At 37.8% G+C, this 27,874-nt stretch overlaps 1 long non-coding RNA gene across 1 annotated transcript; it reads left to right on the forward strand.

Moving 5' to 3' along the window:
• Positions 1-2,017: 2,017 nt before the first annotated feature.
• LOC117281750 (uncharacterized) lies at positions 2,018-4,441 on the forward strand. The gene is made up of 2 exons (XR_004512386.2): positions 2,018-2,281; positions 2,721-4,441. It is a non-coding gene; the product is annotated as an uncharacterized lncRNA (long non-coding RNA).
• Positions 4,442-27,874: the final 23,433 nt, after the last annotated feature.

The following is a 27,874-nucleotide window of genomic DNA, read 5'->3' on the forward strand; positions in this document are numbered from 1 at the left end:
TCACACCCTTTTCTTCAAACTTTTCTTCACTGTTTATATTTTCTAGCCATACATAGATTATACATTTATTATGCATAATTATACACATATAATACATAGATTATACATATATTATACCTCCATCAGCTATTTTTAGTTTAAGTAGTTAGGTAAGAGGCTATTTGGGTTAATTCTTCTTCTTTTTATGATTTAGAAAAAATATTTTCTTTTATTTCAATAAAATGATGTTGAAAAAAGTATTTTTTTTATGATATAGAAAAAGTATTTTCGTTCATTTTGACAAAATGAGTACTTTTTTCATGTTGTAGAAAGAGTACTTTCTTTTTCAACAAAAAAAGAGTATTTTCTTGTTAGTTGTGTAACACAAATTTCAACGTTATTTTTGCGAGAAAAGGTAAAGCAACACATTAGTCCCTTTGGGTTTGTGTAATTTTTTAAAAGAATAATTAAATTCTTGAAGAAAATAGAGTCTTGAAAACGTTGGGTAATTGGGGTTGGGAGGAGGTGAGGGGATGGGGAAGGGGAGAACGGGAAATATGGGGATTTTGGAAAAGGGAGAGGGGGTAAGAAAGGTTGCATAAACAAATTTCTAAAAAATAATTTTTACTCACTAAACAAACACTAGAAAATATTTTTTCACTCACCAAATAAACAAGAAAAAATAAATGATAACCACTCATTTTCTAGGGAAATATTTTCCTATGAAAAATACTTTTTTTCATATCAAACATGGAGACTAAAAGTGTACCACTTTATTAAAGAATGTGGACTATTAGTGCTCCATGTGAAAGAAATAGGACTAGTTTGAGTTAAAGTCCAAAGATACTGGACTATTTTGGGCCTATTCTCCAAATATTGAATAGTATCTTATTTCTTTAGAAAATAATTTTCGCACTAATTTTTAAGATTTTCCTTTAGGTTTGATTTTGTAACACTAATATTTTTTATGAGTCAAGTATAATTTTACGCTTACCTCTCTTGTATTAATTTCTTGTAATAATTATTTAAATTTATTTATTAATCAAATAATTATATCTTGGCCAATCTTCCCCTTCCAATATTACACTTTTTTCATTAAGCACTATGGATATTTTCTTTTTAAGATATTAAGCGGGCGTTTGGACATAGGAATTATAAATTTTCAACAAAAAAGTGAATTTTTTAAAGTGAAAATGGTATTTAAAAATTAGAGTTATGTTTGGACATAAATATAATTTTGGGTTATTTTTAAAATTTTGTGAGTGATCTGAGTGAAATTTTTGAAAAACTGCTTTTTGGAGTTTTTTAAATTTTTGAAAAATTCAAAAATTCATCTTCAAGTGAAATTTTATGGCCAAACACTGATTTAAAAAAAAAAATCGAAAAAAGGTTATGTCCAAATGAACTCTAAATGAAAAAATATTTTGAAGAAATCAAAGAAACTGGAGACAATATCTGTCAAAAATATGAGAGTACATCGTTGTTTATATGTAGCTAAAGGGAATAAAATTATAAAATCATGTTAATTTCCTAATAGACCCTAAATTTGTTTTGAAAAATTCTTACAATTATTGTAGAATATTTCTAAATCAAAAGAAAAATAATGTCTTTTAAACTAGAAGGAAGGTAATCTATCTATATCTACATCATCATCATATCATATCAAACTTATACTTATACTTACTATATAATAAGTAGGAAACCTCCTAGGTTTAAAGTTGAATTACCACATAAGAATTTGAACGACTTTTTTACATTTCATCTAAACTCTACTCTTTTAATATTTTTGAACCAAATGGTAACTCAGGGGAATTAAATTTATAGGACTTTTGAACACTTGAAGCAATTTATAAGACAAGAGTGTTAAGATTGGTGTAAAAAAGACACTTTCATTGTTAGTGTTTAATATTTATAACTAGGTTTAAAAAAAACTCTAAATTTTTACAATTATCACAACTGCCCCAAATGGGCCCCACCCTCTCTAAAAAACGAAAACCCTCCCCAGCTCCCATTCCCGCTCCCAACCCCCATTCCTCATTCCTAATTCACAAAAACCTATATTTTTTCTCTTGTTCTTCTTCTGCTGTGTTCAATCTCTTCTTCTTCTTTCTTTAATCCCGACATTATTTTTCACAGATCTTCTTCTTTGATGTTCATGTTCTTTGTTGAGAAAGATTAGTGAAAAAATAACAAGAAGAATTGAAGATTGACCCTTGTGCCATTGAGAAACAGTTGATCGTGATTTGCTAATTTTACTTGTGCATTATTTCAAGGGAGATATCCAGTTTATTCGTCATTGTTGGTAAGTAAAGATTGATGTTTAATCTTATTTTTTTCATCTGCAGAACTCAGGTTTTTCTGATTCTTTAAACATCCTATGAGATGTTTCAAACATCCGGTGAGATGTTTGATGAGATGTTTTAGACATCCGGTGAGATGTTTGACGAGATGTTTCGAACATCCGGTGAGATATTTGACGAGATGTTTCAAACATCCGGTGACATGTTTAAAACATTCTGTGAGATGTTTAAAACATCATGATATAATTGTAGGTACTTGTTTCAAACATCCTGAAAGTCCATTCAAGATGTTTCAAACATCCTCTCAGAATATTTCAAACATACTAAGTATATTCTCAAGATGTTTTAAACATCTTCTTAGAAAGTTTGAAACATCATTAGGATGTTTGCAAAAAAGTTGATTCTTTATACCAATTATTTATATATTTGTGATATTTGCAGGTATTTCATTACAAAATGATTGATTATATTGTATTGGGAGTTGATTGTCATGGTGAATTGGTGGAGTCCTCTGCACGTTTTACCTGGCGTTCGAAGAGTTAATTATATTGTATTGGGAGTTGATTGTCATGGTGAATTGGTGGAGTCCTCTACACGTTTTACCTGGCGTTCGAAGAGTTAATTATATTGTATTGGGAGTTGATTGTCATGGTGAATTGTATCTGTGGTTGAAAGATTGGTAGAATTTCCAAATTCTCCTCTAATGGAATAATATGATAGCCATGAATTGGATGATATTGAAGAAGATCTTTTGAATAGATTCCAAAAATGGGTCCTTTGAATATGGATATACCAGAAATCGAAGAAGAAGAATATGTAAAATTTCTTGGAGTTGAAAGCAACTCACTAGAGGTAGAATTGACAACACAAAGCAGCCACAATTATGAAGACGGCACAGAGTTTTATAAGGGTTTAAGTTTCAAAAACAAGCGCGAGCTAGTTGTATTGAAGGTTCCTTTTCGTTTCAAATCAGTGAAGAGTACTAAATTTATGTACTGTGTCAAATGTGTAGACAACAATTGCAAGTGGTGGTTGTGAGCTATCAAATATATAAGTACTGACATGTTTTATATTATGAGGTACAAGAATGAGCACAGATGCGGGTCACAACATCTTACAGAAAAGCATCCACACGCCTTTGCGGATGTCATTGGTGAATACATTCATTCTAAGTTTCAAGAGGGCAGAGGTCCATCTAACAAAGAAATTATGGAAACAGTTCATTTAGATTTGGGTTGTAATGTTAGCTATTGGAAGTGTATAAAGGGAGGTCATATTGCAAAGGCTATGGAAATGGGGACTCCGGAGCATGGGTATGAAATTTTAGATGCGTACCGCTACGCGCTTAGGAACGCAAATGAAGGAAGCAAGACGGCACTGAAGCTTGATAATAAGGGAAAGATTTAGTATTTTTTGTAGCTTATGAAGCTTGGATTTAGGGATTTTTGTTTATGAGGAAAGTCATAGCTGTTGATGAGATATTTTTGATGAGAAAGTATCGTGGAGTGTTGTTATCTGCCGTGGCACAGGATTCAAAAAACCATATTTGTCCTGTGGCATTTTGTGTAGTAGACAAGGAGTGTGATGCCGCATATGAATAGTTTTTTGAATAATTGTCCAGCATACACCCCGACAGTGTTGAGTTGTGTATAATTTCTGATAGGCACATAAGCATAGCAAATGGGATCTCAAAATTTTACCCTCAGGCTCATCACGGATTTTGCATGAAGCGCCTTGCCGAAAATATTCGCAAAAATTTTCATTGCGGAGTTTACCATTATTATTCTGCAGCTAAAGCTTATAGGATTGACGAGTTCAATGATCATTTTCAACAAATCAAAGATAATGATGTAAGAGTTGCTAAATATCTTGAGGAGGATGTTGGGTTCCACAAATGGAGCAAAGCGCACTTCCCTTGTAAAACATCTTGTAGAAATGGGAATGCAGTAACATGTTTCATGTGAAGCCTGAAATATCTTAAGAGATGTTTAAAACATCATAAAAGATGTTTGAAACACCTTATAAGATGTTTGAAACATCTCGTAAGATGTTTGAACTTGGAAGTCCAGTAACCTATTTTATAAGAGATGTGTAAAATATCTTAAGATGTTTGACCAATATTGCTTATATTCCAAATTCTAAAAAAGTCTTATATATCCTTATTTCAGGTATGAAGTATTGACCACAAATACTTTTGAGTCTGTTAACTCAATATTTCTACTCGAAAGAGAATTCCTTATCACTGCCTTATTCGATGCTATTAGCAGGAGATTTTCTCAAAAATTCTATGAGAGGCGTATGCAGTTCCTCGATACTTCAACCATTTGTGTACCTTCAGTTGAAAAGAAGATTAATAGAAATGCAAATTTGGGCAACAGGCTATTGGTCCATCCAATAAGGCAACAAGTGTTCAACATCACCTGTCATGGTGCGGTTGCAAAGGTTGATCTACGCAACAGAATATGTTCTTGTAGAAAGTTCGACCTAGACAAAATACCTTGTCCACACGCTATGGCAGTCCTTAGAGTTGAGTTTGGTGCTCAATACAGAACGAGCATTTATGACTATACTTCTGACTTTTATTATATAGACACATACGTGAATGCATATGCCATCGAAATTAATCTGGTGCCTTCTGAAGAATGTTGGGAGGTTCCTCCTGAGCTTGTTGAGAGAAAAATACCTCCACCTTCATGTTAAATTCAACTGGGAAGAAGGAAGACAAAGCGGATTCCAGCAAGTGGGGAAGTAAAAAAGAAGCAAAACAGATGCTCCATATGCGAAAGCACTGGCCACAAAAGAACTACTTGCATGAAGAGAACTGAAGGAACAAGCAACTCCACTGTGGCTTAATAACTTTGATGTTGTACTTTTTTTGATAATTTGACGTTGATATTATTGGAGAACTAAATAATATCTAGATTTGTATAATTAACTTATAATTATCCACAAGATCATTAGGTTGACGATCAATCATTTGAAGTATTAAGTAGGTTGATGTTTAATGGTAGTTTGATGTTGATGTTGATGTTATTATGTCCTTGTATTTTTTTTCACCTTCAACTACCATCTAATTTCTTCAAACATCTAACACAGATATTTCAAACATCTATTAGGATGTTTGATATTGATTGTCGTTAAATCTACAAGATCAATAGGTTGATGATAAATTATTTGAAGTATTCAATTATTCTATGTTTAATTATTCAAAAAGTCAATAGGCTGATGATAAATTATTCGAAGTATTCAATAGGTTGACATGTTGACTAGAGTGGGTTACTCTAGTGGTAAGTACCCTCCACTTCCAACCAAGAGGTTGTGAGTTCGAGTCACCCCAAGAGCAAGGTGGGTAGTTCTTGGAGGGAGGGAGTCGAGGGTCTATCGAAAACAACCTCTTTACCCTAGGGTAGAGGTAAGGTCTACGTACAAACTACCCTCCCCAGACCCAACTAGTAGAATTATACTGGGTTATTATTGTTGTTGTTGTTGTAATAGGTTGACATATAATTATCCATAAGATTAATAGATTGCCGATCGATCCTTTGAGTATTTAATTATTCACAAGATCATTAGGTTGATGATCAACTATTTGAAGTATTAAGTTGGTTGATATTAAATGGTAGTTTGATGTTAATGTTGATGTTATTATTGTTGATACCCAATTTTGCCCTCACATTTTAAAATAGTATATATACTTTCAAAATGTTATCTTTGCATCATTATTCAATTTACAAGCATTTTCATAATTTTTCATAATTTTTAGAATTTTAAAATTAATTTTCTCTCTTTTAAAATACTTGAATATTTACTTATTATTCCTTCAAATTATTTGTGATGACTTAGTCATCCAAATTTATTATTTGCATCCACATATATGTTTAAAATATTTTTTTTACTTCATTTCATATAATCACATTAGTAATTTTAGGCTATTTACACAATCTTGCAATAATAGCTTATATTTTGTAATCTACTGCATTTGTTATTTTATTCAAAGTCAAAATATTTTTTCTTACATTTTTTAGAATCTTCTACTGTTGTTTTAGATTACTGAGTTGCATTAATAGTATTTTTATATTTATTTTAGCTATTTCATTAAATTATTTTTCTTTAATTTCTTCTATTTTTAAATTTTGGCCCAAAACAGGCCAAATTCGGACCCCAGTTCACCAACCCACACCTAAAACTCTAGCTCAATAACCCCTAGCCCAATACCAACAACCTATCACCCGATGCCCGCTTTGTATGACCCGCCCCATCTCCCTTTAATCTTGGCTATTGATCTCAGAGATTAACGGTTCACAAGCTATCCCCCCTTTTAAATCCATTAAACCTAAACCCTAACACTATTATCCCACTACCCTCCGCCTCTAAACTCTCTCTGTCTCACCTCTCTCTGAAGAACCCTAATTGCCGCCCTTCACCAATCCCTGTCCTAATCCCGTTAACAAGGGGATTCACCCATTATTTACTTACCATACTTACGTTCCTTCTCCACCGGTTGCCTCTTTATGGTATTACATAGTACTTGCTCTATTTTGGCAAGTACAAATCTTCGAAATCAAGAGGAATCAACTTCAATCGTTGGGATTCGGACAATATTTCGTCTATAAACGTTTATATCAAGGCTATATGGGTTCGATTGGCCAAGATCCCCGATTAATTTTTGATTTCTGTCAACTAGGGTTTGTTTGGTCTTCTCCTAATCCAATTCAAAATCATTTTTTGCATGTTATTCTTTCCTTATTTTTGTGATTCGATTGATATTTTCCTTTTTGATTTTGGTTAACTGAACACTATAAAAATCCCTTACCTAAACCCCATAAAGAGACCTAGTTATCACTGCTACTGCACTCAATATATTTTTATTCTTGTTCATTTTCTCTAAAATATTTGGCTCTTTGGCCGGCTGAAATCCAAGGCCATAATATTATTAACCTCCTCCGGTGCAAGCACTGCTCGGGGTCCTTACTAGGCTCTTATGAACTATGAAGCATCAGAGATTTGGGGTTCTTGTTACCAGTATCCTAAAATCCTTATTCTCTTACTTGTCTAATTTTGCTACTGGTTAGTGCCCTTAACTCTTGCAATGTTCAATATTTTTCTTCTGTATATCTCTATGTGTTATAGGTATTAAGGACGTTTAATATTCTAAGCATGATTTAGTTCCTTTGATTGGTTGTGAATCCTTGATACTACACTGCTATGATACCCCCTGTCGTTCTATATTCTTTGATAGTTGAATAAATTTTAGTACATGTGATAGATTCCAGTGTGTTCTTAATTTGCGTTAGGCTAATATGTGTTCTTCACCATATCCTGCACTTCTATGTTGGATTTTCTTGTTTTCCTCTACAATCAGTTCCATACCTTTATATTTTTCTTACCATCTGAACATGTTTGAGCTTTGAGTTTCACTTCATGCCTATAGTATGTGTTCTTTTAATGAAACTGACTATTTGTTATTAATTATAGAATCCTTTTCATGCTTTGCTTAGGTACTATACTGAAGTTCTTATGAAACCATTCCTTGGCTTTGAATGAAGTCTTGTGTTTAGCCGACTGTTCTTTGCAAACTGGTCTCAACTATATAGATCCCATACTCTCTTAAGATCTACCCTAAGCATGTTTCCTTGCTATTTGTAATCCTGATCTTTAGCATTATCTAAGACTTTAGGGTAAATGCCACATTTCCTCTCTTATGTAGGGTCAACTAACATGCTAATATGTAGCTAATCTGCCTTTCACATGCCATAAGTTTCTGTAAAGCCTTTGTACTATGACCTATTCCCACCATGTTAAGTTTCATGATATTCACCAAGCTATACTACTAGTATATTGATATGCTATTTGTGACCTTATTAGAACTGTCATGCTAGAATCTTCATAGTACCAGATAGACATTTAAAATCCTTTAGGTTAGTGCCCTATTCTGGGCTTGTTTGGCATTGTGCACTCTAATATGTTTATCTTATAACCTTAGAGAACCTGGTTCCTCTAACTCTCGATATGTTCTTCTGGTCAAAATGCTATCCCTGCTAATTGATCGAGTCTAGAATATCAGAATTATTATATCAACTTGCCATGAGGAATCTAAGCCTTATTGATCCTCTTAACTTGCACGTTCTTTGATTAATCAACTCTGATATGCTTGCTTCTAAAATACAAATACATTTCTTCAAATTTTGTCACTTATTTGTTGTTAGTAGAGCCAGAATTCTTTAAGTTATTGCTAGGTGCATTTGTTAATTCGCAATTGTTTGGTAAGTGAGACTCTATCTGGGTTTTAACGTGGTTCTAAAACCTGGACTTGGGCTGTGCAATTGATACCCTCCAGTGCTTGAGCTGAGTTCGCATCTAGGCTTGCTAGTTGTAGAAAGTGAGCTTGTTGAGAGTCTAGGCAATACTGGTTTATATTTTTACTTTTGGGCCTGCTTTTTGGGCCTGCAGCTTTTCGTGGGTAATATTTATATTTATATTCATTGGGCCTGTAATAATTTGTAATAACGACATTTGGGGTGTTAGTGAAATTGGGGAAACGGGTCTAGTCTAACGTTCGCATGAAATGGTAGAAACATGTCTATAGGATCTAAATATTTCTTTTTGCTCGATATGCTCCATTCCTATGCGTTTGTTATAAATCCTGCATATAGGATCTGAGTGTTTCATTTTGCTCAATATGCTCTATTTCATGTATCTGCTAGAGATCATGCCTATATGACATGAATATTTCCATTGTTCACATGCTCCACTCCCACACGATATTAGCTGCCTATTATGTTGCAACATCAGTGGTTATTTATTCAATTTGCTCTATTAACATGTGTTAGATATCATGCCCATATGATCATGTTAAGTAATAAAGACCCGCTCTTAACAATATTCACATAGATATCATGCCTAAAGGACTATAATTAAATTGGCTACTATTACTATTATTCCCATCACATTACTCTCCTAGAAAGCATGCCTATAGGAATAAAATATTATAGAACCAATTTCAATTGCCAACTCTTAGAAATCTTGCCTATAGGATCCTGTTGCTCGCCTAGAAAATATGCTGATAAAATCAAACTCGAGCAATTTTAAACTATCAAACAGTTTCACTTCCTCATTGCGCAAATAATTTAAAGATCATGCCTATAGGATTTGTAATACTTATGAACTGCAAATTCGTTGTTTTAAGACAACAACACTGCCTGTGCGCTTGAAAATCAGAATCATATAGAAGCCATGTCTATAAGACTTAGGGACTCTAATTCATCTTAATTCTGAAATTTGTCTACTGCCTATAATATGAACCTACTCGCATGCATTTGTTGCTTACATGTGGAGGCCAACTTGAGCCATTTATTGTCTTTATGTGCAGTCCTACATGTTTTGAATGTCTCTTAGAGTTTTCATTTTTAAGCAACCTAAGTAAAGTCTAGAACCATCCAAATAGTAGGTCCAAATCCTCCCGGGCCATAGTCATGGGACGGGTAGCGCACGCATGGGACACAACTTTGAACTAAATTAGAACGCTTTAGGTAAACATCTTCGACGTAGTAATCGGGTAGCAGGAGATGATAGTCTGTGCCTGCTGAATAATATGAGAAACTTCTATCTAAAGAGGTTGCGAAGTATTATTTATGTTGCACGGGGTGATCCTTTAGGCTAAAAAACTTAGGACCCCCTTCTTTATACAATTGATCGCCTAATATAGACCGTTATAGCTCTATTCTTGTAAGAGTCGTACTAATTACCTTTTGTGTTATAATAAAATTCTTCGACCTTTACATTCTCTTTGTTTATTTGATCACATAGTCTAATTTCATAATCCATATAGTTCCAAGTTCGGTCGGGACCCACAGTTGTGGACCTCGAAGAGTGCCTAACACCTTCTCTTTGAGGTAATTTGAGCCCTTACCCGATCTTTGGTGACGTTGACTAGTCAAATTGAGTTATTTGCATAATAGGTGCCCTAACGCACCTTAAAATCGTTAGATGGCAACTCTTATCTTTTAATACCCATTTAAAAATGTTATCACATGTTGAAACCCGATTTCGCGAGAAAAAAGGGCACGACAACATGACGACTCTACTGGGGACATACTTAGGCTCTTACCATAATGAACTTGGCTTATGTGGATTATTTTCTTTATGCACATCCCTTACCTTATTCATCTCTATTTGTTTAAACCTGTTATGACATGCACATCCCTTCCCTTTCTCACCTCTGTTACTATGACATGCCCATAACTTCCCATATTCACCTCTACTTGCTATGACCACTCTTTATCTTGTCAAAATTGCTATATCATGCCTACTTCGTTACCTGCTTTGCCCATATTCTATGAACTAAACTAACTTCTTCCTTTTTATCTTTTTTCTCTTTCCTTGTTTACTCTTGCTATTTTATTTACTGCTTTTACATATTCAATCATGCAAATACTTGGCAACGTGTTATTATCTCTGCATAAAGCATGCTCCACATCATACTCCACTCATGCCAATTATCAACATAGCGGCGCTTGATGAGTGTCCGCGCCCTTCCAAAATTACCCTTTTTAAATCAGAAAGGCGTATTTATGGTAGACTAGTCGATCAACGATGTAGTCGACGGTCCCGTGCCTTTCCCTCTCAAGTTGTCTACTTGAGAGTACCCGTCTAGACCATTCTAGAAACCTTACTCCAATATCAAATGTTCATGCATCACGTTAAACCTAGTACGAGTTAAATGTTGTTAACATAATAGCCCGCTAAGATAAGCCTTGTCCAAAGTCTAACGGGATTTCCACAATCGTCATGTTAGGTGCATTACTTGGAGAAAATATGCAAATATGTTGATCATTATTGTGTAAATGGTCGAATCTAGAGGGGAAAAGGGCTAACCTTTATTTGTTTGCAGAAAATGAAGCACGAAGTCCATAGGTTCGGCATGGTCCAAAACATCCCTCCTCTGCTACTTGACTGGTTAAAAGACCTTGCACTTTGCGACAAGACTCATGTGACAAGTGTACTTGGTGACTTGCCATCCTTGCTTAATATCCAACCAAATAGAGCATTGATTGAGGCTGCTACCATGTTCTGGGATGAGAAAAGAGTGGCCTTCCGATTTGGTGACATAAAAATGACTCCTCTCTTAGAAGAAATAAGAGGTTTTGCTAAACTGCCATGGGATAGTCTGGGGTTATTAGTACCATAGAATCGCACCCCTCGCGGTTTTCTAAAGATGTTGGGCTTTAAGAAAAATGAAGAATTACTCTATTTAAAAAACTCCCTCATCCCTTTTGGGTTTATTTACGAACGTTATGGGCATAGTAAATCGTATCGGCTTCATCATGAGGAACTCGCCATTACTTCCCTAGGTTGGACGCATTGCCAGGTTTATGTATTCATCATTTGCTTTTCGGGTTTGTTGATATTTCCAATGAAAGGGGGAGGGATCCACACTCGTTTCGCTATGGTTGCAAGGACTTTAATGGAAGGCATCGAGGGGAAAACCTACACCATCATCCCTATGATCCTAGCTAAACTGTACCGCGCTCTAGATCGGTGCAAGTAGGGGTTCAAACATTTTGAAGGTTGTAATCTATTATTGCAAGTTTGGATATTGTAACGTTTTCAGAGGGGAGAATATCATCCAGAGCTTCTGCGATGACCATTGAATGACTACATAGCTTATCACCATCCAAAGAAAATGACATTCATCCTAGATAGGTTTGCACAACCCAGAAGTGCTGTAAGTTGGGTACGTTTCTTCAGCAATCTGTCAGACGAGAAGGTACATTGGATATTTGAGTGGTTTCCTAGCAGTGACTTCATCATAAGGTTGAGGGATACTACTAATTTGGTATTGATCAGATTGCGAGGCATTTATCCTTATGCTCCTCTAAGGGTAATGAGACAAGCAGGAAGAAAACAGGTCATACCTCGGGTTTCCAACATGGTCCTGTACAAGGCAGATTTCAAAGGGGACATCATTCCTTTCAAGTTCGAGGTGCAACATATGTGGAACTAGAAGGTCATTGTTGATAGAGAAACAATCGAGCCAGATAGGTACCATGCCAGTCATGTGTATTTCTATCCATCATGGTTGGTAGATGATATAGCGGGAGACATCATGCCGAGGGTCAATTTGGAAAATATGATCATTGATGATGCCGCTGAGGCACAAGTCAAGTATAGAAGGCTTCGCAAAAGGGATTTTAAGTCTGAAGCTAGGCATCTGGAACAACATAAAGTGGACATGGAGGCTATAAATGAATGGAAGGGGATTGCCACTATGTCAACAGAGAGGTTGGAATATCTGGAACAAGGATTGATGGAGCTTGAGGGAAAGATGAGAAAGAGGCTTGCGGATTGTCAAAACACGGATGGTTGCGAAGGAGGGCATCTAGCAAAGGCTTACTTATTATTGGATATGCGCGACTTTGGGAACTTGATTGATGGATTCAAAAGTGCCAAGCATGGAAAAGGTCCTTCAGGGACCAAATAGACCAGCAAATAATGTTATTTATTATTTCTTAGCTTAGTTTAGATTTCGATAGTAATAAGGCTAAATGCCATTTGTGACTTTATTATCATTGTTGAAGGTTTGGCTCATTTTCACATTAATGAAATGACGCAATTATTGGCATCGATTTTCTCCAAATCTACGTATCACTTAGGCCTATCTCGGGCACAATGAGGTCCCCAATTAGGACACAAATTATTACATGATTTTGCAAAACATGTTTAATATTGCAAGCATTCTTACAATACCCCTTACTATCTTGGTTACCTTTTGCTTTTTTTCTTTATTTTGATTATTCCCATTCTCCAAGGTTGGTTCGTGCATACCGGCATCATCAACATATCACACTAGATCCTGAGGTCCTCCACATCCTCCTCCGCCAAGCGATCTTAAAAGTAAGAACAAAGGAAAAGCGAAAATGGATGATATGAGTGGTATAAGAAAGGATAATGCCACCATGGCAGAAAATGTCGAAACTTTGGATGGCCAAAAAATTCTGGCACAAAATGAACTGGTCTTATGACTGGAACAGAAAATTTTGGAGTTACAAGGAGAACATGAGCAGGTCCGAAACTTGGCAAACCTCTCTCTCACCCTAAATGTCCCTGATATTAACCAACAAAATTCAAATACCCAGAACCAAGCACCACCACAAAACACGCAAAACCAAAACCTGCCACCAAACCCTCCTGCACCACACCAGTACCCCACACCTCCTCAAAACCTAATTCTCCTCCAATACCAACTCCTCAAAAACACCATCATCACCCAATCCAATATCCACAGACTACCACTTATCACACTCCCCAAAATGCACCGCAACCCACTCCTGATCCCCAAAACTAACATATGAACACCCTTATGCCCAGATCCCCGGAGTCAACCAAAGCAATCCAATATATGTGGAAACCTTACCCCACATCCCGCAACAAACCCTATACATGCCCAAATTGACCGAGAAGGACCTGCTCATTAAGAATATGGTGGAAGAACTCAGGAAGCTCACTGGCAAAGTTCAGAATGTCGAAGGTGGTAAAGGCATTGAAGGCTTGAATTATGAAGACTTGTGCATTCAGCCAGAAGTAGAGTTGCCGGATGGTTACAAACCTCCCAAATTTGAAATATTCGATGGAACTGGTAATCCAAAGTTGCATCTGAGTACATATTGTGACAAGATTGTAGGAGTGGGCAAAAACGAACAAATCTGCATGAAAATATTCATGCGAAGCCTCACAGGAGATGCATTGTCCTGGTATATCAGCCAGAATCTGAAGAAGTAGGTGAGCTAGGTAAGCATGGCGTCAGAATTTATGGACAGATTCAGGTTCAACACAGAGAATGCACCAGATGTTTTCTACATTCAAAACCTCAAAAAGAAACCAATAGAAACCTTCCGTGAATATTCTACTCGGTGGAGATCTGAGGCTGCAAAAGTAAGACCAGCGCTCGAAGAAGAACAAATGAATAAGTTCTTCATCAGAGTTCAAGACCCGCGGCACTATGAAAGGTTGATGGTTATTGAAAACCATAAATTCTCTAACATCATCAAGCTAGGAGAAAGAATAGAATAAGGGATTAAAAGTGGGATGGTGATGAATTTCGAAGCACTACAGAAAACAAATAAAGCCTTTCAATCAGGAGGTATTTCAAAGAAAAAGTAAGTAGGTGATGTAATGGTGGCCCAAGGTCCTAAATCTCCACTCACATACCAAACACCTCCACCTACATATCAACCTTCACCCCCCAGATACCTACAACCTGCTACTACCTACCACGCCTATAACACTTCACCCGCATATTACCATTCACCTCCCCCCGCCTGCCAAAACTACCAAAAACCATGGCCAAACTCGACCGCAGACCACCTAGACAATACACCCCAATCGTTGAGCCCATAAACCAATTATATGATAGATTGAATGATACTGGTTATGTCACTCGCATCCCTGCTGTTGCTATGGAGAATTCTTGTCAGTGGATTAACCCGAACAAGACTTGTGCCTATCATTCAGGCATGAAGGTTAATACAATTGATGAGTGTCGCGCACTGAAAGATAAGATTCAGACACTAATCGACAACAAGGTCATACAGGCAAAGGAAATAGCACCAAATGTGCGTAAAAATCCTCTCCCGGATCATAGAGGTGAGGGAGTGAATGTAATAGAGACTGACGAAGAATGGGACCCGAAAGGGTCAATCAGACTCATTCGAGAGGGGGATCATCTTAAGACGTCCCTGGTCACCCTCACATCAGTTGTGGTACAAACCAAGAACCATTTGAGGTCGAAGTAAATGCACCCTTTACTGTGATGGTAGCTCCCACACCATCCTACAAGTCTGATTCCATCCCATGGGACTATGTTGTGGAAGCCAGGAGAAAAGGGAAAGCAAAAGTGGAAGAGACAGGTACGACACAAGGCATGACCAGAACTGGCAGAGTCTATACACCTGAAAACTTAGGAGGAATAAGCAAGGAAGCCGCATCTAAGCCACCTATTGTTGAGACAGGTACTGATGACCTTTGGAGAAAAGTACAAGCAAGGAAATACTCTGCTGTCAATCATCTGAACAAAACTCCTGTTCAGATATCTATTTTGTCGCTGCTGCAAAATATTGAGACTCACAGGAATGCCCCGATGAAAGTGCTGAGTGAAGCTTACGTACCCAACAACATCACTAGTGGGGAGATGGACAACATGGTCGGGCAGGTACTGGAGAGCCACAAAATCACCTTTAATGAAGATGAGTTACCACCAAAGGGACTAAGTCACAACAGGGCATTACACATCACAGTGCGATTTGAGGATAAATTCATCACCAGGTTCCTAATAGATGGAGGATCCAGTCTTAACATATGCCCATTAACTACTCTAAAGAGGTTGGATAAAGGCCTGCACGAGATACGGATGGGAAGCATGAATGTGAAGGCGTTTGATGGATCCCAAAGAGCCACAATCGGATAAATCAACCTCAACCTACAAATGGGCCCGACCTGGTTTGATGTCGAGTTCCAAGAGCTGGGTATATCTGCTACCTATAATCTACTATTGGAACGACCTTGGATACACGATTCTGGGATAGTAGCTTCAACCCTGCATCAGGCTATGAAGTTTGAATGTAATCATCAAGGAGTTATTATCCATGGGGATGTAAGTAACCCCATTTATACCAATCAGACCGTTCCAATCATCGAGAATAGGAAGAAGTTGGATGGGGAGATGTACCATCGCATTCAAGGGGTCAATGCAATTGAAAAGGATCGATGGAGGAGTAACAAGATAGAAAGCATATTACTATGGACAGGGTATGAACCTGGCAAGGGTCTCGACAAAAACCTCCAAGGGATCACCAAACCAATACAACCAAAACGTCATGGTACAACTTTTGGGCTCGGGTGTGAATATACTTGGCAAGAGTACCAAGATTGGTCACCGCCATGGCATGGTCCTTATTATCTACTGGAACAACCGGTACCACCTCTACACCACACATTCAAACAAGCAGACGTGATGTCTGGATCTGAGGAAGATGAAGTCTTAGCCGTCATGAGAAAGTTATTTATGGATGAAGAAGATATGGATTGCAGTGCGATAGTTGAGGAGGAGGAAGACCTTATCATTCAAACTATGGATAGAGGAGCTGTTCTCAATAACTGGACTGCTGCACTGTCCTGGGCCCGTCGATTTCCTAAGTAGCTTGGCAAATTAACATCAATTATTTTTAAAAATAGTTTTGAGTATTTGAGACATTTTCAGTATTTTGTTTTGAAATAATTGCTCGAGTCATCGAGCCACATTTGTTGACATTTTAAAGATTTTAATTAATGCATTGCTACTTTTCGTATTTACTATTATTCTCTACATTTTCTCTTTTTACAACATTATTATTACCTATCCCGATCAACCTGTGACTGTGACATGTAATGAGACAACGCAACATAAGGATAGTGATTCGGAGGATCTGGAAGATGGTACGATACCTGATGAAATCGTCAGAGAAGTGGAAAATTTTGAAAACAAGATAAAGTCCAATTTAGACGAAACTGAAGCAGTTAACTTAGGGGATTTCCAACTGGTCAAGGAAACACGCATAAGCATTCATCTATCACCGTCAGAGAAAGAAGAGTACATCAGATTCCTAAAAGAGTATGAAGATATCTTTGCATGGTCCTACGACGATATAACGGGTTTGAGCACATCCATAGTAGCTCACAAGCTACCCACTAATCCTACATGTCCACCGGTAAAACAGAAGCTCATAAAGTTCAAGTCGGATATGAATTTGAATATAAAAGAGGAGGTCACCAAGCAGATCAAAGCCAAGGTTCTTAGAGTGGTCGGGTACCCGAATTGGTTGGCCAACATTGTGCCAGTTCTGAAGAAAGATGGGAAAGTCAGCGTATGTGTTGACTATCGAGATCTAAATAGAGCGAGTCCCAAAGATAATTTCCCATTTCCTAATATACATATATTGATCGACCATTGTGCCAAACATGAACTCCAACTCTTTGTGGATTTCTTTGCGGGGTACCATCAGATTTGGATGGATGAGGACGATGCTGAAAAGATATCCTTCATCACGCCGTGGGGAATATATTGTTATAAAATGATGTCATTTGGTCTGAAGAATGCCGGAGCTACCTACATGAGAGCCATGACAACTATTTTCCACGACGTGATACACAAAGAGATAGAAGTGTACGTGGATGGCATTATCGTCAAATCCAAAAGGAGTATGGATCACATAGCAGATCTGAGGAAATTCTTCGATCGGCTTCGAAGGTATAATCTGAAACTGAATCCTGCAAAATGTGCTTTCGGAGTCCCTGCCAGAAAATTGTTAGGATTCATCGTCAGTCGTAGAGGGATTGAGTTAGACCCATCAAAAGTCAAAGCAATCCAAGATGCTGAGGAAAAATGCTGCAACAAGTTGGACTGAAGAATGCCAAAAAGCCTTCGACAAAGTCAAGGATTATTTATCCAAACTGCCTGTTCTGGTCCCACCATAGCCAAGAAGTCCAATGCTGCTTTATTTGTCTGTACTGGACGGAGCTTTCGGTTGCATTTTGGGACAACACGATGAAACTAGAAGAAAGGAGCAGTCAATATATTATCTGAGCAAGAAATTCACACCCTACGAAGCTTGGTACTCTTTGTTGGAACGCACCTGTTGTTCTTTGACATGGATAGGTCAGAAGTTGAGGCATTATTTCTGTGCATACACTACATATCTCATATCAAGGATAGATCCACTAAAATATATCTTTCAGAAGCCCATGCCTACGGGTAAGTTAGCAAAGTGGAAAATATTGCTGAGCGAGTTCGGCATAGTCTATGTAACTCAGAAGGCGGTCAATGGGCAAGTATTGGCGGATCATCTGGTAGAAAATCCCGTAGACAGAGAATACGAACCATTGAAAACGTATTTTCCTGACGAGGAGGTGTCGTTCGTGGAAGAAGATATCACCGAAGCATATGATGGTTGGAGAATGTTCTTCGACGGAGCAGCAAACTTCAAAGGAGTAGGTATCAGAAACCGGTCAACACTATCCGGTATCTGCAAAACTCAGGTTTCCATGCACCAACAATATGGAAGAATATGAGGCTTGCATCGTGGGACTCAGGTTGGCCATTGACATGAATGTTCAGGAGCTGCTGGTAATTGGGGATTCCAATATGTTGGTGCATCAGGTTTTAGGAGAATGGGATACAAAGAACACCAAAATATTGCCATATTTGCACTGTGTATAAGGGCTGATCAAAAGATTCACAAAAATAGAATTCAAACATGTACGAGGGTTCAAAATGAGTTCACAGATGCATTGGCCACTCTATCTTCCATGATACAACACTATATAATAACTTCCTCGATCCTATCCCAATAGGAATTCATAAACAACCAGCTTATTGTGCTCATGTTGAAGAAGAGAGCGATGGAAATCCATGGTTCCACGACATCAAGGGATATTTGGCAAAGGGAGAATATCCAGAGTATGCTACCCATACTCATAAGCGCACATTTCGAAGGTTAGCCAACCATTTCTTTCAAAGCGGAGGAATTTTGTATAGAAGGACTCCAAACTTGGGATTATTATGGTGTGACGACGCCAAGGAGGCATCCAGATTACTCGAGGCAATACATGTCGGAACCTGCGGGCCGCACATGAATGGGTTCACCTTAGCCAAAAAGATACTAAGAGCGGGGCATTTCTGGATGACTATGGAAACAGACTGCATCAACTATGTTCAGAAGTGCCACCAATGCCAGATACATGCTGACATGATACGGGTACCACCCAATGAACTCAATGCAACAAGTTCACCTTGGCCTTTCTCGGCTTGGGGTATGGATGTAATCGGCCCGATCGAGCCTGCCGCTTTGAATGGGCATATATTCATTCTAGTGGCCATAGACTACTTCACAAAATAGGTTGAAGTGGAATCTTACAAAGCTGTAACCAAGAAGGTCGTAGAAGATTTTGTTCGGGACCGCATTGTTTGTCGGTTCGGAGTACCAGAGTCAACCATCACTGACAACGCAGCCAACCTCAATAGTGATCTGATGAAGGCCATGTGTGAAACCTTCAAGATCAGGCATAAGAACTCCACAACATACAGGCCGCAAATGAACGGAGTCGTAGAAGCCGCCAACAAGAACATCCAAAAGATACTAAGAAAAATGGTAGATAATTACAAACAATGGCACGAGAAGCTGCCATTCGCTTTGCTCGGGTATCATACCACGATTCGCACATCAACTGGGGCAACTCCTTACCTATTAGTTTATGGCACTGAAGTAATTATTCCTGCAGAAGTAGAAATCCCTTCTTTAAGAATCATACAAGAAGCCGAGCTTAATGATGCAGAATGGGTATAGAGCCGATACGAGCAATTAACTCTCATTGATGGTAAAAGAATGAATGTAATGTGTCACGGTCAACTCTATCAGAACAGGATGGCAAGATCCTTCAACAAAAAGGTCAGACCGAGGCAATTTACACAGTGGCAATTGATGCTAAAGCAAATCTTCCCACATCAAGATGAAGCCAAGGGGAAGTTTTCACCCAATTGGCAGGGTCCCTATATGGTTCATCGGGTACTGACAGGAGGAGCACTTATACTTGCAGAAATGGATGGTGAGATTTGGCCAAAACCTATCAACTTAGAAGCAGTCAAAAGATACTATGTTTAGGATTGCCCGCACTTCTTTACTTGATGTATTGAACTACGCTTGACTTGATTCCTGTTTAAGAGGGGATACGTAGGCAGCCCTGTGGGTTCGGTCACATCTTAATAAAGTCTTCATTTTCCCATGATTAGAAACTGGGGCAAGATCGCAAGTTCAGTCGATATCGTCATCTGTGGAATAACCGAAAAGTATTGTCAAAAGTATGCATTTAAACTGGGGCAGAATTTTGAGGAGGACCCTCAAAATTCCAAGGCAAGGAGATTGCAATGTCTCTAAATGTATCACAGTCACCGGTTCATCTAAATTATTTTATCTCACATACTACAATACATTTCGAACAACTATATTTTTGCAAATAATTTGTCAAATGCATACATATTTTGGAAAAATTTGTTACTATGATAGACAGACGTTGCCCAGGGTAACTCGAGCAGGACCTCAAGACAAGAATGAAGGCAAAGCAAGGAGTCAAGAGCATGGACCGACCTTCCCCCGCAAAACTCACAATTGTTTTTGAATGCAGGCATGGAAAAATAGCAATATTCGCAAATACATACGCATATCAAATCACTACCTTCATGACGACCAGTGACCAAATGCAAACACATCCAGCTTAGAAATATTTCACTCTCTCACTGTCACTCATCGCTTTAATTGCGTAAGGCTAAGCACTGCCTTTCTTTGCATGAGACTAAGCATTGTCTCCGTTTATTGCATAAGGCTAAGCATCGCCTCAATAATTGCATAAGGCTAAGCACTGCCTTTCTTTGCATGAGACTAAGCATTGTCTCCATTTATTGCATAAGGATAAGCATTACCTGTCCCTGCATGAGAATAAGCACTGTCTCTTCTTGTATGAGGCTAAGAATTGCCTCAAAATTACATAAGGTTAAGCACTGACTTTCTTTGCATGAGACTAAGCATTGTCTCGGTTTATTGCATAAGGCTAAGCATTGCCTTTCTTTGTATGAGACTAAGCATTGTCTCATTTTCTTGCATGAGACTAAGCATTGTCTCTGTTTATTGCATAAGGCTAAGCATTGCCTTTCCCTGCATGAGACTAAGCACCGTCTCCTCTTCTTGCATGAGACTAAGAATTGTCTCAGTTTATTGCATAAGGCTAAGAATTGCCTTCGTTTACTGCACAAGGCTAAGCACCGCATTTCCTTGCATGAGACTAAGTGTCACGCCCCGAACCTAGGAGCGAGACAAGCACCCGGTGCCTACCTGGCGTACCAAATTGCGACTAAGGGACTCTGAACACATAATGTCATACTTTGGCCATGGGGCCACCTTGCAAGACAATTTGCGAAGCAAAATATAAAACTGAATGGAAACTAGCGCTAACTAAACATCAATATAAAGCTAGGCTGAAAAGGCCGTCATAGCTACTACAGCTGACAAACCACCAAATTATACATACCAGGCCTACAAACCCAACATACTGCACTAACCAACAGGATATGTCTACAAGCCTCTACTGATAGATGTACTATGATCGGAACAGGGCCCCGACCTACCCATAACATATATACAGATATACATAAGATGTACACAACACTCTAGACCTGGCAACTCCGAAAGGCGTGGAGCTTACCGATCAGGCTGAACTCGGGAAACACCTACTGAGGAGATCTACTCGTCTGTCTATCTGAACCTGCATGCATGAAATGCAGCGTCCCCGGAAAAGGGACGTCAGTACGAAATAATGTACCGAGTATGTAAGGCAATAACATAACTGAAAATCGAAACTGAACTGATAATATAATAACTGGAAGTAACTGGGAGTCAAAGATGATCTGGAGATATACTTACCTGCTGATACTGACTCAACTCCTTCAATATAGTAAGTAAAATAATTGTACGGCCTTATAAGGCTCGGTATATATAACTGCTCTGCCATAGTAGGCTCGCTCATAGGCGCTCGGCCATACATCCTTTGACTACTTCAAATGTAACCGACATTGCCTACCTTTCACTCTTTGACCGTTATGATATCCGCCTCATGATATGCCCGAGACGTTCATTTCACATTCATGACTCCGCTTACGATACTATCCTACCCCAAAAGATCCTTTTCGAAACATGCAATCACTCTTATAACAATTCCATCGGTTTTCGTTCGTCGTTGGATCAAGAACTACACACGGCCTGATTTCCGTAATACCAAGGATATGTAGGCAACTTAGGAACCAGGGTTCGCCCCCCATTCTTTTTCAAATCCCATCATTCCCCACCCAGTTCGGCCAAAATTGGTCATTATTTTCTTTACCCGACAACTCTTTCATCATTCCCGGGTAAAGAAGGGCAACTGTTGATACCCAATTTTGCCCTCACATTTTAAAATAGTATATATACTTTCAAAATGTCATCTTTGCATCATTATTCAATTTACAAGCATTTTCCATAATTTTTCATATTTTTTAGAGAATTAATTTTCTCGCATTTAAAATACTTGAATATTTACTAATTATTCCTTCAAATTATTTGTGATGACTTAGTCATCCAAATTTATTATTTGCATCAATATATATGTTAATTTTTTTTTACTTTATTTCATAAAATCATATTAGTATTTTAGGATATTTACACAATCTTGCAATAATAACCTATATTTTGCAATCTACTACATTTGTTATTTTATACAAAGTCAAAATATTTTTTCTTACATTTTTTATAATATTCTACTGTTTTTTAGATTACTGAGTTGCATTAATAGTATTTTTATATTTATTTTAGCTATTTCATTAAATTATTTTTCTTTAATTTCTTCTATTTTTTGATTTTGGCCCAAAACAGGCCAAATTCGGACCCTAGTTCACCAGCCCACTCCTAAAATCTAGCCCAATACCAATAACCCATCACCCGATGCCCGTTTTGTATGACCTGCCCCATCTCCCTTTAATCTTGGCCATTGATCTCAGAGATCAATGGCTCATAAGCCATCCCCCCTTTAAATCCATTAAACCTAAAACCTAACCCCATTATCCCACTACCCGCCACCTCTAAACTCTCTATGTATCACCTCTCTCTGAAGAACCCTAATCTCCATCCTTCGCCAATCCCTCTCCTAATCCCGTTAACAATGAGATTCACCCATTATTTACTTACCATACTTACGTTCCTTCTCCACTGGTTGCCTCTTTATGGTATTCTATTTTGGCAAGTACAAATCTTCGAAATCAAGAGGAATCAGCTTCAATCGCTGGGATTCAGACAATATTTCATCTATATATGTTTATATCAAGGCTATATGGGTCAAAATGGCCAAGATCCCCGGCCAGGTTTTGATTTCTGTCAACTAGGGTTTGTTTGGTCTTCTCATAATCCGATTCAAAATCATTTTTTGCATGTTATTCTTTTCTTATTTTTGTGATTCGTTTGATGTTTTCTTTTTTGATTTTAGTTAACTGAACACTATAAAATTCCCTTCCCCAACCCCCTTAAAGAGACCTAGTTATCACTGCTATTGCACTTAATATATTTTCATTCTCGTTCATCTTCTCTAAAACACTTGGCTCTTTGGCCTGCTGAAAGCCAAGACCATAATATTATTAACCTCCTCCAGTGTAAGCACTGCTCGGGGCCCTTACGAGTCTCTTGTGAACTCTGAAGCATCTAAGATTTGGGGTTCTTGCTACTAGTATCCTAAAATCCTTATTCTTTTGCTCGTATAATTTTGCTGGTGGTTAGTTCCCTTAACTCTTGCAATGTTCAATATTTTTATTCTGTATATCTCTATGTGTTGTAGGTATTAAGGACGTTTAACATTCTAAGCATGATTTAGTTCCTTTGATTAGTTGTGAATCCTTGACACTGCACTGCTATGATACCCCTTGTCAATCTATATTCTTTGATAGTTGAATGCATTTTAGTGCATGTGATAGATTCCAGTGTGTTCTTAGTTTACATTAGGCTAATATGTGTTCTTCACCATATCATGCACTTCTATGTTGGATTTCCTTGTTTTTCTCTAGAATCAGTTCCATACCTCTGTATTTTTCTTACCATCTGAACATGTTTGAGCTTTGAGTTTCACCGCATGCCTATAGTATGTGTTCTTTTGATGAAACTGACTACTTGTTGTTAATTATAGAATCCTTTTCATTCTTTGCTTAGGTACTATACTAAAGTTCTTATGAAACCATTCCTTTGCTTTGAATGAAGTCTTGTGCTTAGCCGACTGTTCTTTGCAAACTGGTCTTGACTATATAAATCTCATGCTCTCTTAAGATCAAGCCTAAGCATGTTTCCTTGCTATTTGTAATCCTGCTCTTTAACATTATCAAAGACTTTAGGTTAAATGCCACATTTCTTCTCTTATGTAGGGCCAACTGACATGCTAAGATATAGCTAATCTGCCTTTCACATGCCATAAGTTTCTGTAAAGCCTTTGTACTATGACCTATTCCAACCATGTTAAGTTTCATGATATTGACCAAGCTATACTACTAGTATATTGATATGCTGTTTGTCACCTTATTAGAACTGTCATGCTAGAATCTTCATAGTACCAGATAGGCATTTGAAATCCTTTAGGTTAGTGCCCTATTATGGGCTTGTTTGGCATTGTGCACTCTAATATGTTTATCTTATAACCTCATAGAACCTGGTTCCTCTAGCTCTCAATATGTTCTTCTGCTCAAAATGATATCCCCTGCTAATTGATCGAGTCTAGAATGTCAGTATTGTTATATCAACTTGCCATGAGGAATATAAGTCTTATTGATCCTCTTAACTTGAATGTTCTTTGTTTAATCAACTCTGCTATGCCTGCTTCTAAAATACAAATGCATTTCTTCAAATTATGTCACTTATTTGTTGTTAGGAGAGCCAGAATTCTTTAAGTTATTGCTAGGTGTATTTGTTAACTCGCAATTGTTTGGTAAGTGAGACTCCATCTGGGTTTTAACGTGGTTCCAAAACCTTGAGTTGGGCTGTGCAATTGATTCACTCCAGTGCTTGAGCTGAGTTCGCATCTGGGCCTGCTATTTGTAGAAAGTGAGCTTGTTGAGAGTTTAGGAAATACTGGTTTATATTTTTACTTTTGGGCCTGCAGTTTTCCGTGTGTAATATTTATATTTATATTCATTAAGCTTGTAATAATTTGTAATAATGACATTTGGGGTGTTAGTGAAATTGGTAAAACGGGTCTATTCTAACGTTCGCATGAAAGGGTAGAAACATGCCTATATGATCTAAATATTTCTTTTTGCTCGATATGCTCCATTACAATGCATTTGTTAGAAATCCTGCATATAGGATCTGAGTGTTTCAATTTGCTCAATATGCTCTATGTCATGTGTTTGTTAGAGATCATGCCTATAGGACATGAATATTTTCCTTGTTCACATGCTCCACTCCCACACGATATTAGCTGCCTATTATGTTGCAACATCAGTGGTTATTTGTTCAATTTGCTCTATTAACACGTGTTAGATATCATTCACATAGGATCACGTTAAGTAATAAAGACCTGCTCTTAACAATATTCGCGTAGATATCATGCCTATAGGACTATAATTGAATTGGCTACTATTACTGTTATTCCCATCACATTGCTCGCCTAGAAAGTATGCCTATAGGAACGAAATATTATAGGATCAGTTTCAATTGCCAACTCTTAGAAATTCTGCCTATAGGATCATGCTGCTCGCCTAGAAAATATGCTGATAAAATCAAACATGGGCACTTTTGAACTATCAAATGGTTTCACTACCTCATTGCGCAAACAATTTAGAGATCATGCCTATAGGATTTGTAATACTTACGATCTGCAAATTCGTTGTTTTAAGACAACAACACTGCCTGCACGCTTGCAAATCAGAATCACATAGAAGCCACGTCTATAAAACTTAAGAAGTCTAGAACCATCCAAATAGTAAGTCCAAAGTCCCCTGGGCCATAGGCATGGGACGGGTAGCGCACGCATAGGACACGACTTAGAACTGAATTAGAACGCTTTAGGTAAACAACTTCGATGCGGTAATCAGGTAGCAGGAGATGATAGTCTGTGCCCGTTGAATAATATGTGCAAATTCTATCAAAAGAGGTTGCGAAATATTATTTATGTTGCACGGAGTGATCCTTTAGGCTAAAAAACTTAGGACTTCCCTTCTTTATACACTTAATCGCCTAATATAGACCTTTATGGCTCTATTCTTGTAAGAGTCGTACCAATTACCTTTGTGTTATAATGAAATTCTTCGACCTTTATATTTTCTTTGTTTATTAGATCACCTAGTCTAATTGCATAATCCACATAGTTTTAAGTTCGGTCAGGACACACAGTTGTGGACCTCGAAGAATTCCTAACACCTTTTCTTTGAGGTAATTTGAGCCCTTACCCGATCTTTGGTGATGTTGACTAGTCAAACTGAGTTATTTGCATAATAGGTGCCCTAACACACCCTAAAATCGTTAGGTGACGACTCTTATCTTTTAATACCCATTTAAAAGAGTTGTCACATGTTGAAACCCGATTTCATGAGAAAAAAGGGTATGACAGCATGGCGACTCTGCTGGGGATATACTCAGGCTCTTACCATAATGAACTTGGATTATGTGGATTAGTTTATTTATGCACATCCCTTCCCTTATTCATCTCTATTTGTTTAAACCTGTTATGACATGCACATCCCTTCTCTTTCTCACCTCTGTTACTATGACATGCACATCCCTTCTTCTATTCACCTCTACTTGCTATGACCGCTCTTTATCTTGTCAAAATTACTTTATCATGTCTACTTCGTTACCTGCTTTGCCCATATTCTATGAACAACACTAACTTCTTCCTTTTTATCTTTCTTCTCTTTCCTTGTTTACTCTTGCTATTTTATTTACTGCTTTTATACTCCACTCGTGCCAGTTATCAACATAGCAGTGCTTGATGAGTGTCCGCGCTCTTCCAAAATTGCCCTTTTTAAATCGGAAAGGCTTATTTGCGGTAGACTAGTCGATCAACTGTGTCATAGACAGTCCTGTGCCTTTCCCTCTCAAGTTGTCCACTTGAGAGTACCCATCTAGACCATTCTAGAAACCTTACTCCAATATCAAATGTACATGCATCATGTTAAACCTAGTTCGGGTTAAATGTTGTTAACATAATAGCCCGCTAAGATAAGCCTTTTCCAAAGTCCGACGGGATTTTCACAATCCCAATGGGTATCGTCATGTTATGTGCATTACTTGGAGAAAATATGCCAATATGTTGATCATTATTGTGTAAATTGTCAAATCTGGAGGGGGAAAGGGCTAACCTTTATTTGTTTGTAGAAAATGAAGCACGAAGTCCCTAGGTTCGGCATGGTCCAAAACATCCCTCCTCTGCTACTTGACTGGTGAAAAGACCTTGCGCCCTGCGACAAAAATCATGTGAGAAGGGTACTTGGTGACTTGCCATCCTTGCTTAATATCCAACCAAATAGAGCATTGATTGAGGCTGCTACTATGTTTTGGGATGAGAAAAGAGCAGTCTTCCGATTTGGTGACATAGAAATGACTCCTCTCTTAGAAGAAATATGAGGTTTTGCTATACTACCATGGGATAGTCCAAGGTTATTAGTACTAGAGAATCGCACCCCTCCCGATTTTCTAAAGATGTTGGGCTTTAATAAAAATGAAGAACTACTCTGCTTAAAAAAATCCCTCATCCCTTTTGGGGTTCTTTACAAATGTTATGGGCATAGTAAATAGTATCGACTTCATCATGAGGAACTCGCCATTACTTCCCTAGATTGGACGCATCGCCGGGTTTATGTATTCATCATTGCTTGTTGGGTTTGTTGATATTTCCAATGAAAGGGGGAAGGATCCACACTCGTTTAGCTATGGCTGCAAGGACTTTAATGGAAGGCATCGAGGGGCAAACGGAATCACTATTTTGTCTTTCTTAAATAATTAATAACC

This window comes from Nicotiana tomentosiformis, chromosome 12 (assembly GCF_000390325.3).
Source record: "Nicotiana tomentosiformis chromosome 12, ASM39032v3, whole genome shotgun sequence".
Taxonomy (NCBI): domain Eukaryota; kingdom Viridiplantae; phylum Streptophyta; class Magnoliopsida; order Solanales; family Solanaceae; genus Nicotiana; species Nicotiana tomentosiformis.